At 42.9% G+C, this 18,830-nt stretch overlaps 1 protein-coding gene and 1 long non-coding RNA gene across 2 annotated transcripts in view; both read right to left on the reverse strand.

Annotated features, from left to right (window-relative positions):
* LOC112247771 (trichohyalin-like) overlaps positions 1-227 on the reverse strand; it is a 34,083-nt gene extending 33,856 nt beyond the window's left edge. Inside the window, exon 1 of the mRNA XM_042321249.1 lies at positions 14-227. The gene's annotated coding sequence lies outside the window, so the exon portion shown is untranslated. The remainder of the gene's footprint in view (positions 1-13) is intronic.
* Positions 228-5,037: 4,810 nt separating this feature from the next.
* On the reverse strand, positions 5,038-8,406 carry LOC112247776. Its single transcript, XR_002953115.2, has 3 exons — positions 8,123-8,406; positions 7,397-7,520; positions 5,038-6,073 (listed from the first exon to the last, which is right to left on the reverse strand). It is a non-coding gene; the product is annotated as an uncharacterized LOC112247776 (long non-coding RNA).
* Between the last annotated feature and the right edge of the window lie 10,424 nt (positions 8,407-18,830).

Genomic DNA, 18,830 nt, shown 5'->3' on the forward strand with positions numbered 1-18,830 from the left:
CTTTCACTTTCACCTTTGCTCAGGCACTTGGTGTGTTGCCAACTCCTCAGTAAGGAAAGGGACGGGGTGCGGCCCACGGCAGCACAACGCTGCTCGTTGAGAAGAGTAAGAACGATGCGTGCTTTCACGTCAAAGTCTACAAAAGTCTCCAATAACACCAGGAAAAGTCGCTAGATTTGTCGCTAGTCGCTTTTTTGAAAATGTGTCGCTAGAGGGGTCTGAATACTTGCTAAATATAACGACAACGCAACGCTGAAGTGAGTCGCAAAGCCAATCACAACACCGATGGCAGTAATTTGTCAGTTCTTCCTTCACTCCAGCGAAGAGACCAATCTAAGGTTTCTAGACACGCATCCGCCTTTAAGCCCGCCTCCATCAACCGGATATCCAAACCCAAAGATGCCAAGATTTGAGAGAAAGCTATTTGAGAAATTGTGAGCGAAAACTTGACAATAACAAGTGACTATTGCTGGTGGACAATTTAATTCGTTCAAAATTAATACAAATATACGTTTGAATCACTTTTTTTTCTTACAGTTCTATATGTACTGTTTAAATAAAGGTTCAATTAAAAAAAATACAAAATGTACTGTTTAAGACACACTTGCAAGCGTTCAAGTCCAATGTGTGCTCTTGACTGGCCTGTGCACTCCGCGGGACCTCTTCTCACTCGACCATTTTCTTCTCTCAACTCAGCGTTTGCTCGAGCAATGACGTCTCATCTTTCTAGTGCTAATTCGACTTTTGAATCAGATTTGACACCATTACTGATCCGGGCTGATCAATGTTACGAGATTTACACTTGACAACTTGACCTCTGGTGCTTGATTAAAGCATTGCACAATACAGATGACCATTACTCGCGACAGCCCGCAGAGAGAGCTAACATACCGCCACTAAATCAAACGTTATTTGTTACGTGTACGTACAAGCTATTTACTAAAATAAGTAAAAAAGTTTATTTTTTTAAATACAACTACGATTAAAAAAAATCTATTTAAAATAGATGTAAGAACTATGCTGAACAGCAATATAAATGCAACATGTAAAGTGTTTGTCCCATGTTTCATGAGCTGAAATAAAAGATCCCAGAAATGTTTCATACACACAAACAGCTCATTTCTCTCAAATGTTGTGCACTAATGTGTTTACATCCTTGTTAGTGAGCCTTTCTCCTTTGCCAAAATAATCCCATCCACCTGTCAGGTGTGGCATATCAAGAAGCTGATTAAACGGCATGATCATTACACCGGTGAACCTTCTGCTGGGGACAATAAAAGGCCACTCTAAAATGTGCCGTTTTGTCACACAGATGTCTCAAGTTTTGAGGGAGCGTGCAATTAGCATGCTGACTGGAGGAATGACCACCAGAGCTGTTGCCAGATACTTAAATGTACATTTCTGTACCATAAGTCGCCTCCAATATCGTTTTAGAACATTTTGCAGTACATCCAACTGGCCACACAACCGCAGACCACGTGTTACCACGCCAGCCCAGGACCTCCACAACCGCAGACCACGTGTTACCACGCCAGCCCAGGACCTCCACAACCGCAGACCACGTGTAACCACGCCAGCCCAGGACCTCCACAACCGCAGACCACGTGTAACCACGCCAGCCCAGGACCTCCACAACCGCAGACCACGTGTAACCACGCCAGCCCAGGACCTCCACAACCGCAGACCACGTGTAACCACGCCAGCCCAGGACCTCCACAACCGCAGACCACGTGTAACCACGCCAGCCCAGGACCTCCACATCCGGCTCTTCACCTGCGGGGTCGTCTGAGACCAGCCAGCTGGACAGCGGATGAAACTGTGGGTTTGCACAACCAAATAAATTCTGCACAAACTGTCAGAAACCGCCTCAGGGAAGCACATCTGAGTCCTCGCCGTCTTCACCAGGGTCATGACCTGACTGCAGTTCAGCATCGTAACCGACTTCAGTGCGCAAATGCTCACCTTTGACGGCCTCTGGCCTCGCTGGAGAAGTGTGCTCTTCACTGATTAATCCCGGTATCAACTGTACCAGGCAGATGGCAGACAGTATGTATGGTGTCGTGTGGACGAACGGTTTGCTGATGTCAACGTTGTGAACAGAGAACAGAGTGACCCATGGTGGTGGTGAGGTTATGGTATGGGGCAGGCATAAGTTACGAAAAACAAATACAATTGCATTTTATCAATGGCAATTTGAATGCACAGAGATACGGTGATGAGATCCTGAGGCCCACTGTCGTGCCATTCATCCACCGCCACCACTTCATGTTTCAGCATGATAATGCACAGCCCCATGTCGCAAGGATCTCTACACAATTCCTGGAAGCTGAAAATGTCCCAGTTCTTCCATGGCCTGCATACTCGCCACACAAGTCACCCATCGAGCATGTTTGGGATGCTCTGGATTGATGTGTACAACAGAGTTTTCCAGTTCCAATATCCAGTAACTTCGCACAGCCATTGAAGAGGAGCGGGGACAACATTCCACAAGCCACAATCAACAGCCTGATCAACTCTATGCGAGGGAGATGTGTCTCGCTGCATGAGGCAAATGGTGGTCACACCAGATACTGATTGGTTTTCAGATCCACGCCCCTAACTTTTTATTAAGGTATCTGTGATCAACAGATGCATATCTGTATTCCCAGTCATGTGAAATCCATAGATTCTCAGCAAAATCTTTTAAATTGTTGCATGTTGTGTTTATATTTTTGTTCAGTGTAATAGCTTGCTCAGCTAACACAAATATATGTCCATGTGTGGGCGTAAATACCTTGATACAGGAAGCAGTTTGACCTGAGTGATAATGATATCTCGGTTGACAACAGGTAAAACGATCTTATACAGAATAATACACCTGTCAAAATTAGGGAGGGAGGGAGATGGAGGCAGGCGGGGAGGGAGGCATGGAGACGGAGGCAGGGAGGGAGACAGAGGCAGGTAGGGAGGGAGGCATGGAGAAGGAGGCAGGGAGGGAGACGTAGGGAGGGACGGAGATGGAGGCAGGCGGGGGAGAGAGGCATGGAGACAGAGGCAGGGAGGGAGACGGAGGCAGGTAGGGAGGCAGGCAGGGAGGGAGGCAGGAAGGGAGGGAGGGAGACGTAGGGAGGGAGGGAGACGTAGGCAGGGAGGGAGGGAGACGTAGGCAGGGAGGGAGGGAGGGAGACGTAGGGAGGGAGGGAGGCAGGGAGGGAGACGTAGGCAGGGAGGGAGGGAGACGTAGGGAGGGAGGGAGGGAGACGTAGGCAGGGAGGGAGGGAGGGAGACGTAGGCAGGGAGGGAGGGAGACGTAGGCAGGGAGGGAGGCAGGGAGGGAGACGGAGGCAGGTATGGAGGGAGGCATGGAGAAGGAGGCAGGGAGGGAGGCATGGAGAAGGAGGCAGGGAGGGAGACGTAGGCAGGGAGGGAGGGAGGGAGGGAGGCAGGCAGGGAGGGAGACGGAGGCAGGGAGGGAGACGGAGGCATGGTGGGAGGGAGGCATGGAGAAGGAGGCAGGGAGGGAGACGGAGGGAGGCATGGAGAAGGAGGCAGGGAGGGAGACGTAGGCAGGGAGGGAGGGAGGCATGGAGACGGAGGCAGGGAGGGAGGGAGACGGAGGCAGGTAGGGAGGGAGGCATGGAGAAGGAGGCAGGGAGGGAGACGTAGGCAGGTAGGGAGGGAGGCATGGAGAACGAGGCATGGAGAAGGAGGCAGGGAGGGAGACGTAGGCAGGGAGGGAGGGAGGCATGGAGACGGAGGCAGGGAGGGAGGGAGACGGAGGCAGTTAGGGAGGGAGACGGAGGGAGGCATGGAGACGGAGGCAGGGAGGGAGACGGAGGCAGGGAGGGAGAAATTAGAAAGTACCTGTCAAACAATGGAGTCATGACCAGATACCTTGCCTTCAGATCATTAAAGCTCATAAGGGCTTATTGTGGATATGATGTTGAGATACCAGTGTTTGCTACAATTGTCCCCTGGTCCAAGACCAGATCTAGGGGCAACGGTTTTACATGTGATAACAGTCTTCCTTTATGCTACACAAGGAAACCAAGCCAACAGGATATACATTTATGTACAATTCAACAACCCAAAACATCTTGTGAAATAACAATTTAATTATACCTTAATTATACCGGTTTTATATTGTTGTGTCTGCCTTTCGTATTCCGTTTGTTCCACATCAGAGCATCTGAATTAGAGATCCGTTCCTCTGTTGAATCCTGTACAGGGAGGAAGTCTTATAGTATCTGTTGAAATATATTAATTCATCAGGTCTTACCGGAGATGTTTGTTCTGGAAATTCTTACACAGGGACACTCAAAGTCAATCTTAATATTAATAATTGTTTATTGACAGCAAGCTGGAGAAGTTCCAACCAAATCAATGCACCATAGTACACATGTCAATCAGGAGCTCTCCTGGGGCAGTCCCAGCAGTTTTCTTATATACAGCTATACACAGACAAATTATATGTGCATGATTTAGCATAATTAATTCATCATTACCGTTTTGTTTCATTCATGTGAATGACAAATGCTGGTTCTTAACATGTGACAGACCAATACCTCACGAGGCTTCTTCTCTCTGAGCTGAGACCTTGAAACTGAGATATCTTTCGTTCTCAAAACAAGGTCTGGGCGTACTGCCAAATTGCAGATACTGATAGTGAGAATTGGTTCAGTCAGTCACTTGCATGAACACAGAAATTAGTTATAAGAAAAGCACAAACATTTCAATTCCCATTACATGTTCTAGAATGTTGTTACAGGCTTGTCATAGCAGAGATGTTCTAGAATGATGTTACAGGCTTGTCATAGCAGAGATGTTCTAGAATGTTGTTACAGGCTTGTCATAGCAGAGATGTTCTAGAATGATGTTACAGGCTTGTCATAGCAGAGATGTTCTAGAATGTTGTTACAGGCTTGTCATAGCAGAGATGTTCTAGAATGTTGTTACAGGCTTGTCATAGCAGAGATGTTCTAGAATGTTGTTACAGGCTTGTCATAGCAGAGATGTTCTAGAATGTTGTTACAGGCTTGTCATAGCAGAGATGTTCTAGAATGATGTTACAGGCTTGTCATAGCAGAGATGTTCTTAGAACGTTGTTACAGGCTTGTCATAGCAGAGATGTTCTAGAATGTTGTTACAGGCTTGTCATAGCAGAGATGTTCTAGAATGATGTTACAGGCTTGTCATAGCAGAGATGTTCTAGAATGATGTTACAGGCTTGTCATAGCAGAGATGTTCTAGAATGTTGTTACAGGCTTGTCATAGCAGAGATGTTCTAGAATGATGTTACAGGCTTGTCATAGCAGAGATGTTCTAGAATGTTGTTACAGGCTTGTCATAGCAGAGATGTTCTAGAATTATGTTACAGGCTTGTCATAGCAGAGATGTTCTAGAATGATGTTACAGGCTTGTCATAGCAGAGATGTTCTAGAATGTTGTTACAGGCTTGTCATAGCAGAGATGTTCTAGAATGATGTTACAGGCTTGTCATTGCAGAGATGTTCTAGAATGTTGTTACAGGCTTGTCATTGCAGAGATGTTCTAGAATGATGTTACAGGCTTGTCATTGCAGAGATGTTCTAGAATGATGTTACAGGCTTGTCATAGCAGAGATGTTCTAGAATGTTGTTACAGGCTTGTCATAGCAGAGATGTTCTAGAATGTTGTTACAGCCTTGTCATAGCAGAGATGTTCTAGAATGATGTTACAGGCTTGTCATAGCAGAGATGTTCTAGAATGTTGTTACAGGCTTGTCATAGCAGAGATGTTCTAGAATGATGTTACAGCCTTGTCATTGCAGAGATTTCCTAGAATGTTGTTACGAGCTTTGTGCATTACCCTGTAGCTCTGAAATACACTTTCTAATTGCATTGTCAGTGGAACAAGTAAAGTTACCTCAAACTGCAGAGAAAGACAACATAGTTACATGTACTTTTTGGTCAGTACAGTCAGTTATATCATCATCACATAGTTTGTGTTATCATGTTTAGCTCAGTTCTTCAGGTTCCACTTAGTCTGTATTCTCTTGCCCATTTTAGAGTCAGGATTCAGGCAGATATATTTTGATGGTATTTTCAACTGCACCCTGTTAAGGAAAAGTACTTTAATGACAGAAATGGCCAGATGTTTACTTACATGGTAAAATAGTACTTACATAATAATAACATATGAACTATTCAAAAGTACCACATAAGTTAATATGCCAAGGAAATCTAGAAACATTGTACTCAGTGTAGTGGCATATACTGTATGTTGCATAATTACATAATGACATATATTGGCATACATATTATAGTGGCACATCACAGGCAATTTAAGTGGGATATACACTACCGTTCAAAAGTCTGGGGTCACTTAGACATTGTTAATTTCATAAATGACTATTGTAGCTGGAAATGGCAGATTTTGTATGGAAAATCTACATAGGCGTACAGAGGCCCATTATCAGCAACCATCACCCCTGTGTTCCGCTGGCACGTTGTGTTAGCTAATCCAGATTTATAATTTGAAAAGGATAATTGATCATTAGAAAACCCTTTTGTAATTATGTTAGCACAGCTGAAAACTGTTGTTCTGATTAAAGAAGCAATAAAACTGTCCTTCTTTTAGACTAGTTGAGTATCTGGAGCATCAGCATTTTTCTTTGCAACTCTGCCTAGAAGGCCAGCATCCCGGGGGTCGCCTCAGACTGGTGTTTTACAGGTACTATTTAATGAAGCTGCCAGTTGAGGACTTGTGAGGCATCTGTTTCTCAAACATGACACTCTAATGTACTTGTCCTCTTGCTCAGTTGTGCACCGGGGCCTCCCACTCCTCTTTCTATTCTGGTTAGAGACAGTTTGCGCTGTTCTGTGAAGGGACTAGTACACAGCGTTGGACGAGATCTTCAATTTCTTGGCAAGTTCTCGCATGGAATATCCATAATTTCTCAGAACAAGAATAGATTGACGAGTTTCAGAAGAAAGGTCTTTGTTTTTGGCCATTTTGACCCTGTAATCGAACCCACAAATGCTGATACTCCAGATACTCAACTAGTCTAATGAAGGCCAGTTGTATTGCTTCTTTAATCAGGACAAGGGTTTTCTAATGATCATTTAGCCTTTTAAAATGATAAACTTGGATTAGCTAACACAACGTGCCATTGGAACACAGGAGTGATGGTTGCTGATAATGGGCCTCTGTATGCCTATGTAGATAGTCCATAAAAAATCTGCCTTTTCCAGCTACAATAGTCATTTACAACATTAACAATATCTACACTCTATTTCTGATCAATTCTGAGGATATTTTAATGGTCGAAAAAAATGTGCTTTTCTTTAAAAAACAAGGACACTTCTAAGTGACCCCTAACTTTTGAACGGTAGTGTACGTGCATAAAATATGTAGAGTGTAAATGAAAAAAACTCACACTATCTCCACATGGTCACACATTACACTCCTCTGATGAACGGTGGATTGGACTATGTTACTGGAATTCACACGGTCCCGTGTTTTCAGACAGAGGCAACGTTGTCTGCTGTGCATCAGGAACGCTGTGAGGAACAGGAGACAAAACGAGGAGCACTCTATGGCACGTTTCAGAAACAAGTACTTTAGCATTTGGTGAATGTTATTGAGCAAACAGAAAACAGAAACACTGCAAATGGACACGATTCACATCGAGGAAGCTAAAAGTGTATATATATTTCATTTATTTTATGAATACATAGTGTATACATAGCTATAGTGTATTATTAAAACAATTACATTATGATATGAAATATTGTCGGTTATTAAAACACATCACAATATATTATAACAGCACTTCATATTAAACCATATCGTATATTCATATTTATTTATTTTATTTAACCAGGCAAGTCAGTTAAGAAGAAATTCTTATTTTTAATGACGGCCTAGGAACAGTGGGTTAACTGCCCGTTCAGGGGCAGAACGACAGATTTGTACCTTGTCAACTCGGGGATTTGAACTTGCAACCTTCCGGTTACTAGTCCAACGCTCTAACCACTAGGCTACCCTGCCGCCATATAACATACCATATAACATATCGTATAACATATCGTATAACATATCATATAACATATCGCATAACATATCGTATAACATATCGTATAACATATCGCACTGGTCTTACCATCAGTTGAAATCATCAGTGTCACCAAAACCACGACGACAATCAATCCCTTCATTTTGACCAGTTGATAAATAAAATCCTGAGGTCTGAAATACTACTGGCTTTTCTTTTACCAAGGACAAATGAAGCGCACACAGTGTGTGAAGGCATTTTATAGCAGCTAGGAAAGGAATCCCCCCCCCCCACCACTGGGGAACCCTGGGTAACCCTCATCATTACAGTACATTGTGTGTTTTATCTGGGCATAGAGAGCGTGACGAGATGAATGAAAGTAGAACAAACCCTTTCATGATTATCAAATATCAAATAGTGGGTGTTTATATGTTTCCTGTTTTGTACATGTACAAGTATGTGGTATGCGGGAAATATCCCAACATCACGTGAGACAACCTCGGATAGTGGGGTCACGACCCGCGTCAGTCATTATCCACGTATCAATTGGCCAAATTTATTTCATTTGGAAACATGTTGTTGGGAACGGGATATACTTTTGGGGTCCCAATTGAAACGAATCACAACTTTTCATAAAGGCTTAATGAAGGCCTTCATAAGCCATTTATAAGGCCTACATAGATGCTTCAGAAATCATTCAAGAACAAATAGCATGCATGGAGGTTAAAGGATTATCCCTTGTGGCAAAGCACCTGATGTAACGACCTTGTATCCTCCAGAGACCCAGCATTTCATTTTTTGTCCGTATCTCTAAGGCCATACTGTGACATACTTAATTTTACATACTTTATTTATTTTGCTCCTTTGAACCCCATTATTTTTATTTCTACTTTGCACATTCTTCCACTGCAAATCTACCATTCCAGTGTTTTACTTGCTATATTGTATTTACTTTGCCACCATGGCCTTTTTTTAGCCTTTTACCTCCCTTTATCTCACCTCATTTGCTCACATCGTATATAGACTTGTTTATACTGTATTATTGACTGTATGTTTGTTTTACTCCATGTGTAACTCTGTGTCGTTGTATGTGTCGAACTGCTTTGCTTTATCTTGGCCAGGTCGCAATTGTAAATGAGAACTTGTTCTCAACTTGCCTACCTGGTTAAATAAAGGTGTTCTCAATTTGCCTACCTGGTTAAATAAAGGTGTTCTCAACTTGCCTACCTGGTTAAATAAAGGTGTTCTCAACTGGCCTACCTGGTTAAATAAAGGTGTTCTCAACTGGCCTAGCTGGTTAAATAAAGGTGTTCTCAACTAGCCTACCTGGTTAAATAAAGGTGTTCTCAACTGCTGGTTAAATAAAGGTGTTCTCAACTAGCCTACCTGGTTAAATAAAGGTGTTCTCAACTGGCCTACCTGGTTAAATAAAGGTGTTCTCAACTGGCCTAGCCTAGCCTGGTTAAATAAAGGTGTTCTCAACTAGCCTACCTGGTTAAATAAAGGTGTTCTCAACTGGCCTACCTGGTTAAATAAAGGTGTTCTCAACTGGCCTACCTGGTTAAATAAAGGTGTTCTCAACTAGCCTACCTGGTTAAATAAAGGTGTTCTCAACTGGCCTACCTGGTTAAATAAAGGTTTCTCAACTAGCCTACCTGGTTAAATAAAGGTGTTCTCAACTAGCCTACCTGGTTAAATAAAGGTGTTCCTACCTGGTTAAATAAAGGTGTTCTCAACTAGCCTACCTGGTTAAATAAAGGCCTGTTCTCAACTGGCCTACCTGGTTAAATAAAGGTGTTCTCAACTAGGTTAAATAAAGGTGTTCCTACCTGGTTAAATAAAGGTGTTCTCAACTGGCCTACCTGGTTAAATAAAGGTGTTCTCAACTGGCCTACCTGGTTAAATAAAGGTGTTCTCAACTAGCCTACCTGGTTAAATAAAGGTGTTCTCAACTGGCCTACCTGGTTAAATAAAGGTGTTCTCAACTAGCCTACCTGGTTAAATAAAGGTGTTCTCAACTGGCCTGGCCTACCTGGTTAAATAAAGGTGTTCTCAACTAGCCTACCTGGTTAAATAAAGGTGTTCTCAACTAGCCTACCTGGTTAAATAAAGGTGTTCTCAACTAGCCTACCTGGTTAAATAAAGGTGTTCTCAACTAGCCTACCTGGTTAAATAAAGGTGTTCTCAACTGGCCTACCTGGTTAAATAAAGGTGTTCTCAACTGGCCTACCTGCCTACCTGGTTAAATAAAGGTGTTCTCAACTGGCCTACCTGGTTAAATAAAGGTGTTCTCAACTGGCCTACCTGGTTAAATAAAGGTGTTCTCAACTGGCCTAAAATAAAGGTGTTCTCAACTAGCCTACCTGGTTAAATAAAGGTGTTCTCAACTGGCCTACCTGGTTAAATAAAGGTGTTCTCAACTGGCCTCCCTGGTTAAATAAAGGTGTTCTCAACTAGCCTACCTGGTTAAATAAAGGTGTTCTCAACTGGCCTACCTGGTTAAATAAAGAAGAAATAAAAACAAAATAAAAATAGGTCCTGTTGTACCTTTGAGAGGACATTCTAAACTGTTTAATGATATAACATGTGTGGAGCTGTCACCATGATCCGTTTTCTCTTTCTGGTTCTTCCATTGTAATTACCATCACAAAATTACATTTTATCTAAAGCAAACTTGATTAAATTAACTGAGAATTTATAAAAAAATCTTTACAAAAACTCTTAATTTTTCTGTCTCTTCAAGGTTTATGCCACATAGCAAAGGGGTGTGTAATTGTGTAATTATAATTTTTGTGAGTGTGATATTCAAATTGTTTGTAATAGGTAAATATTTTGAATGATCCATTTAAATGATTATAAGCGTAGTGTACAATGCATTCGGAAAGTATTCAGACCCCTTGACTTTTTCCACACTTTGTTAGGTTACAGCCTTATTCTAAAATTGATTAATTTGTTTTTTTCCCTCATCAATCTACACACAATACCCCATAATAACTCAACAAAACCGTTTTAAAAAAAAATGGAAATATCACATTTACATTAGTATTCAGACCCTTTACTCAGTACTTTGTTGAAGCACCTTTGGCATCGATTACAGCCTCGAGTCGTCTTGGGTATGACGCTACAAGCTTGGCACACCTGTATTTGGGGAGTTTCTCCCATTCTTCTCTGCAGATCCTCTCAAGCTCTGTCAGGTTGGATTGGGAGAGTCGCTGCACAGCTATTTTCAGGTCTGTCCAGAGATATTCGATTGTGTTCAAGTCCGGGCTCTTGCTGGGCCACTAAAGGACATTCAGATACTTGTCCAGAAGCCACTTCTTTGTTGTCTTGGCTGTGTGCTTAGGGTCGTTTTCCTGTTGCAAGGTGAACCTTCGCCCCAGTCTGAGGTCCGGAGTGCTCTGGAGCAGGTTTTCATTAAGGATCTCGCTGTACTTCACTCCGTTCATCTTTGCCTCGATCCTAACTAGTCTCCCAGTCCCTGCCGCTAAAAAAAGATCCACACAGCATGATGCTGCCACCAACATGCTTCACCGTAGGGGTGGTGTCAGGTTTCCTCCAGATGTGACGCTTGGCATGGTTGTCTTCTGGAATATTCACCCATCTCCACAGAGGAACTGGGGAGCTCTGTCAGAGTGACCATCGGTTTCTTGGTCACCTCCCTGACCAAGTACCTTCTCCCTCGATTACTCAGTTTGGCCGGGTGGCTAGCTCTAGGAAGAGTCTTGGTGGTTTCAAACTTTTTCCATTTAAGAATGATGAAGGCCACTGTGTTCTTCGGGACATTCAATGCTGCAGAATTTTTTTTGTGCCCTTCCCCTGATCTGTGCCTCAACACAATCCTGTGTTGGAGCTCTACGGACAATTCCTTCACCCCCATGGCTTGGTTTTTGCTCTGATATGCACTGTCATCTGTGGGACCTTATATACAGTTGAAGTTGGAAGTTTACATACACCTTAGCCAAATACATTACAACTCAGTTTTTCCACAATTCCTGACATTTAATCAGAGCAAAAAATCCCTGTTTTAGGACAGTTAGGATCACCACTTTATTTTAAGAATGTGAAATGTCAGAATAAGAGTATTTCAGCTTTTATTTCTTTCATCACATTCCCAGTGGGTCAAAAGTTTACGTACACTAAATTAGTATTTGGTAGCATTGCCTTTAAATTCTTTAACTTGGGTGAAACGTTTCGGGTAGCCTTCCACAAGCTTTCCACAATAAGTTGGGTGAATTTTGGCCCATTCCTCCTGACAGAGCTGGTGTAACTGAGTCAGGTTTGTAGGCTTCCTTGCTCGCACAAGCTTTTTCAGTTCTGCCCACAAATTTTCTATAGGATTGAGGTTAGGGCTTTGTGATGGCCACTCCAATACATTGTACAATACAAGTTACAAAAAAAATACAAAAACAATTGTACCAATACAATACTTTTTTGTCCTTAAGACATTTTTCCACAACATTGGAAGTATGCTTGGGGTCATTGTCCATTTGGAAGACCCATTTGCGACCAAGCTTTAACTTCCTGATGTCTTGAGATGTTGCTTCAATATGTCCACATAATTTTCTTTCCTCATGATGCCATCTATTTTGTGAAGTGCACCAGTCCCTCTTGTAGCAAAGCACCCCCACAACATGATGCTGCCACCCCCATGCTTCACGGTTGGAATGGTGTTCTTCGACTTGCAAGCCTCCCCCTTTTTCCTCCAAACATAACAATGGTCATTATGGCCAAACAGTTCCATTTTTGTTTCATCAGACCAGAGGACATTTTTCCAAAAAGTACAATCCTTGTCCCCATGTGCAGTTGCAAACCGTAGTCTAGCTTTTTTTATGGCAGTTTTGGAGCAGTGGCTTCTTCCTTGCTGAGGGCCTTTTAGGTTATGTCGATATAGGACTCGTTTTACTGTGGATACTTTTGTACCGGTTTCCTCCAGCATCTTCACAAGGTCCTTTGCTGTGGTTCTGGGATTGATTTACACTTTTTCGCACCAATGTACGTTCATCTCTAGGAGACAGAACGCGTCTCCTTCCTAAGCGTTATGACAGCTGCGTGGTCCCATAGTGTTTATACTTGTGTACTTGTCACAACTTCCGCCGAAGTCGGGCCCTCTCCTTGTTTCGGGCGGTGTTCGGCGGTCGACGTCACCGACCTTCTAGCCATCACTGATCCTCTTTTCATTTTCCATTGGTTTTGTCTTGTCTTCCTTCACACCTGGTTCCAATCTCATCAATGACATGTGGTGTATTCAACCCTCTGTTTCCCCTCATGTCCTTGTCGGAGATTGTTTGATTGTATGTTTGTGTATTGTGTGTTGTTGCGTGACAGGTTTTGTACCCACTTTTTATTATTTTGGTTTAGGAGTTTTGTGATTAAACAACTCTGTTTATACCAAGTTTGATTCTCCTGCACCTGACTTCCCTGCTACCAACACGCACCCATTACAGTACTATTGCTTGTACAGGTGAACGTGGTACCTTCAGACATTTGGAAATTGCTCCCAAGGATGAACCAGACTTGTGGAGGTCTACAATTTTTTTTCTGAAGTCTTGGCTGATTTCTTTTCATTTTCCCATGACGTCAAGCAAAGAGGCACTGAGTCTGAAGGTAGGCCTTAAAATACATCCACAGGTACACATCCAATTGACTCAAATTATGTCCATTAGCCTATCAGAAGCTTCTAAATCCATGACATAATTCTCTGGAATTTTCCAAGCTGTTTAAAGGCACAGTCAACTTAGTCAACTTAAACTTCTGACCCACTGGAATTGTGATACAGTGAATTATAAGTGAAATCATCTGTCTGTAAACAATTGTTGGACAAATGACTTGTCATCCACAAAGTAGATGTCCTATCTGACCAAACTATAATTTGGTTAACAAGAAATTTGTAGAGTGGTTGAAAAATGAGTTTTAATGACTCCAACATAAGTGTATGTAAACTTCCGACTTCAACTGTAGATAGGTGTGTGTCTTTCCAAATCATGTCCAATCAATTGAATTTACCACAAGTGGACACAAATCAAGTTGTAGAAACATCTCAATGATGATCCATCGAAACAGAATGCACCTGAGTCTGAATACTTATGTAAATAAGGTATTTAACGTTTTTTTATGTTTTTATGCAAACATATCTAAAATACCGTTTTCACTTTGCCATTGTGTGGTATTGTGTGTAGATTGCTGAGAATTTTTTGTATTTTTTTAAGTTATACATTTTTAGAATAAAGCTGTAACGTAGTAAAATGTGCAAAAAGGTCAAGGGGTCTGAATACTTTCCAAAGGTCAAGGGGTCTGAATACTTTCCAAAGGTCAAGGGGTCTGAATACTTTCCAACGGTCAAGGGGTCTGAATACTTTCCAAAGGTCAAGGGGTCTGAATACTTTCCAAAGGTCAAGGGGTCTGAATACTTTCCAAAGGTCAAGGGGTCTGAATACTTTCCAACGGTCAAGGGGTCTGAATACTTTCCAAAGGTCAAGGGGTCTGAATACTTTCCAAAGGTCAAGGGGTCTGAATACTTTCCAAAGGTCAAGGGCTCTGAATACTTTCCAAAGGTCAAGGGCTCTGAATACTTTCCAACAACACTGTAATTTGTTCCCATTAATAGGAAACACCAGGATGAATTTCTTGGCACAGCGGAGTTCATCGGATGAGTCAGTTCCCCTGGAATGTTTGCACCAGTAATTTCCCCATTCAGTGCAGGACGTCATGTTGTACAATAGACCTACAGTGTGCGTCTCCCATTTCCAAATCTAATAATTAAATGGTTGTATTCAAGACAAAGTCATTTCCATTGATTTCAGTTTGTCAGTGTCAGCAGTGTAGGCGTCCTTTTTGTAGTGGGCTATTAAAGATTCTAATCATGTCTCCGTTACATGTCAAATGTCGCATAATTTCATGAAAAGTGTTTATAAAATGTTTTCCCGTATCCTCCTAAAGACTGTTCCTCTGGGGCGGAGTTCCCCAAACATGAACCTCATGCGCTGTCTATGATGTATTTCATTCTGTTGGTTTAGACTGGGATGATCAGCCTGTTTTTTTGTGAGTGGTGTTACAAGTTGTTGTAACTTGTGTATTTGCGCTACTTAATTGTCAATAGGCCACTAACGGTTCAGAGGAAATGTGTGGTTATTCTTGGTCACATGTATGTTATGTGTTAAATTTTCACTGAATTATGTCGGGATATGTTTTGTTAGAAAATGTTGGCCCAGTCACTTTTACACAGGCCCAGAAATACGGCAATTTCTGCATACGCCACTGATGAACATCAGAATTCAATATGTTTTTTTTCACCTTCTGTCCCCATCTACTGTTATGCTACATGTTTCATATTTACTATCAACCGAGTCCTAACGGACGTTGCAGAGACAATACAAAGAAAATACCCATATTTCTTTAAATATATACAGCACCAGTCACGTTCTGACCTTTATTTCCTTTGTTTTGTCGTTATTTAGTATGGTCAGGGCGTGAGTTGGGGTGGGCAGTCTATGTTTGTTTTTCTATGATTTGGGTATTTCTATGTTTCGGCCTAGTATGGTTCTCAATCAGAGGCAGGTGTCATTAGTTGTCTCTGATTGAGAATCATACTTAGGTAGCCTGGGTTGCACTGTTTGTTGGTGGGTGATTGTCTATGTTGATGGCTTGTGTCAGCACAGTTCTCATTAGCTTCACGGTTGTTATTTTGTTTATTGTTTTTGTATAGTGTTCCAGTGTTCAGTGTTTTCTTTATTAAAATTAATGATGAACACATACCACGCCGCATTTTGGTCCTCCGATCCATCTCGCCTCTCCTCTTCAGATGAAGAGGACGACCGTGACAGCTCCAGTCAAAAGTTTGGACACACCTACTCATTCAAGGGTTTGTCTTTATTTTTTTACTACTTTCTACATTGTAGAGTAATAGTGAAGACATCAGAACTATGGAATAACACACATGGTATCATGGGGTAAGCAAAAAAGTGTTCAACAAATCAAAATATATTTTATATTTGAGATTCTTTAAAGGAGCCACCCTTTGTCTTGATGACAGCTTTGCACACTCTTGGCATTCTCTCAACCAGCTTCACCTGGAATGCTTGAAGGAGTTCCCACATATGCTGAGCACTTGTTGGCTGCTTTTCCTTCACTCTGCGGTCCAACTCATCCCAAACCATCTAAATTGGGTTGAGGTCAGGTGATTGTGGAGGACACGTCATCTGATGTAGCACTCCATCACTCTCCTTCTTGGTCAAATAGCCCTCACACAGCCTGAAAGTGGGTTGGGTCATTGCCCTGTTGAAAAAGAAATGATAGGATGGCGTTTTGCTGCAGAATGCTGTGGCAGCCATGCTGGTTAAGTGTGCCTTGAATACTAAATAAATCACAGACAGTGTCACCAGCAAAGCATCCCCACACCATCACACCTCCTCCTCCATGCTTCACGGTGGAAACCACATATGAATGAGTTTACCTACTCTACGCCTCACAAAGACACAGCGGTTGGAACCAAAAATCTCAAATTTGGACTCATCAGACCAAAGGACAGATTTCCCCTTGTCTAATGTCCATTTCTAATGTCCATTTCTCGTGTTTCTTGGCCCAAGCAAGTCTCTTCTTCTTATTGGTGTCCGTTAGTAGTGTAGTGTTATCTTTGCAGCAATTCGACCATGAAGGCCTGATTCAAGCAGTCCCCTCTGAACAGTTGATTGATGTTGAGATGTGTCTGTTACTTGAACTCTGTGAAGCATTTATTTGGGCTGCAATCTGAGGTGCAGTTAACTCTAATGAACTTATCCTCTGCAGCAGAGGTAACTCTGGGTCTTCCTTTCCTGTGGTGGTCCTCATGAGAGGCAGTTTCATCATAGTGCTTGATAGTTATTGCAACTGCACATGAAGAAACTTTAAAAGTTCTTGACATTTTCTGGATTGACTGACCTTCATGTCTTAAAGTAATGATGGATTGTCATTTCTCTTTGCTTATTTGAGCTGTTCTTGCCATAATATGGACTTGGTCTTTTACCAAACAGGCCTATCTTCTGTATACAACCTCTACCTTGTCACAACACAACTGATTGGCTCAAACGCATTAAGTTAAGAAATTCCACAAATTAACTTTTAACAAAGCAGACCTGTTCATTGAAATGCATTCCAGGTGCCTACCACATGAAGCTGGTTGAGAGAATGTCACGAGTTTGGAAAACTGTCATCAAGGCAAAGGGTGGCTACTTTGAAGAATCTAGAAAATAGTCAAATGTAGAAAATAGTACAAATAAAGAAAAACCCTTGAATGAGTAGGTGTGTCCAAACTTTGGACTGGTAATGTATATATGCAGTATGTTTCTTTTCATCACAAACACTTATGTGGTGTAAAAAAAATAATAATAATAATAAACAATTAAAAAATGCTGGATCTCAGGCGGCTGTCATGCTTTATTTTTTAAAAACTTTATTTAACTAGGCAAGTCAGTTAAGAACAAATTCTTATTTTCAATGACGGCCTAGGAACAGTGGGGTTAACTACCTTGTTCAGGGGCAGAACGACAGATTTGTACCTTGTCAGCTCAGGGATTTGAACTTGCAACCTTCCGGTTACTAGTCCAACGCTCTAACCACTAGGCTACCCTGCCGCCCCTACACTCTAACCACTAGGCTACCCTGCCCCCTCTACACTCTAACCACTAGTCTACCCTGCCGCCTCTACACTCTAACCACTAGGCTACCTGCCGCCTCTACACTCTAACCACTAGTCTACCCTGCCGCCTCTACACTCTAACCACTAGGCTACCTGCCGCCTCTACACTCTAACCACTAGGCTACCCTGCCTCCTCTACACTCAAACCACTAGGCTACCCTGCCCCCTCTACACTCTAACCACTAGGCTACCTGCCCCTCTACACTCTAACCACTAGGCTACCTGCCTCCTCTACACTCTAACCACTAGGCTACCCTGCCTCCTCTACACTCTAACCACTAGGCTACCCTGCCTCCTCTACACTCTAACCACTAGGCTACCCTACCTCCTCTACACTCTAACCACTAGGCTACCCTACCTCCTCTACACTCTAACCACTAGGCTACCTGCCCCTCTACACTCTAACCACTAGGCTACCCTGCCTCCTCTACACTCTAACCACTAGGCTACCCTACCTCCTCTACACTCTAACCACTAGGCTACCCTGCCGCCTCTACACTCTAACCACTAGGCTACCCTGCCACCTCTACACTCTAACCACTAGGCTACCCTGCCACCTCTACACTCTAACCACTAGGCTACCCTGCCTCCTCTACACTCTAACCACTAGGCTACCCTGCCTCCTCTACACTCTAACCACTAGGCTACCCTGCCACCTCTACACTCTAACCACTAGGCTACCCTCCCACCTCTACACTCTAACCACTAGGCTACCCTGCCTCCTCTACACTCTAACCACTAGGCTACCTGCCTCCTCTACACTCTAACCACTAGGCTACCCTGCCTCCTCTACACTCTAACCACTAGGCTACCCTGCCACCTCTACACTCTAACCACTAGGCTACCCTACCTCCTCTACACTCTAACCACTAGGCTACCCTGCCTCCTCTACACTCTAACCACTAGGCTACCCTGCCTCCTCTACACTCTAACCACTAGGCTACCCTCCACTCCTCTACACTCTAACCACTAGGCTACCCTGCCTCCTCTACACTCTAACCACTAGGCTACCCTGCCTCCTCTACACTCTAACCACTAGGCTACCCTGCCTCCTCTACACTCTAACCACTAGGCTACCCTGCCTCCTCTACACTCTAACCACTAGGCTACCTGCCTCCTCTACACTCTAACCACTAGGCTACCCTG

This window comes from Oncorhynchus tshawytscha, linkage group LG04, assembly GCF_018296145.1.
Source record: "Oncorhynchus tshawytscha isolate Ot180627B linkage group LG04, Otsh_v2.0, whole genome shotgun sequence".
Lineage (NCBI taxonomy): Eukaryota > Metazoa > Chordata > Actinopteri > Salmoniformes > Salmonidae > Oncorhynchus > Oncorhynchus tshawytscha.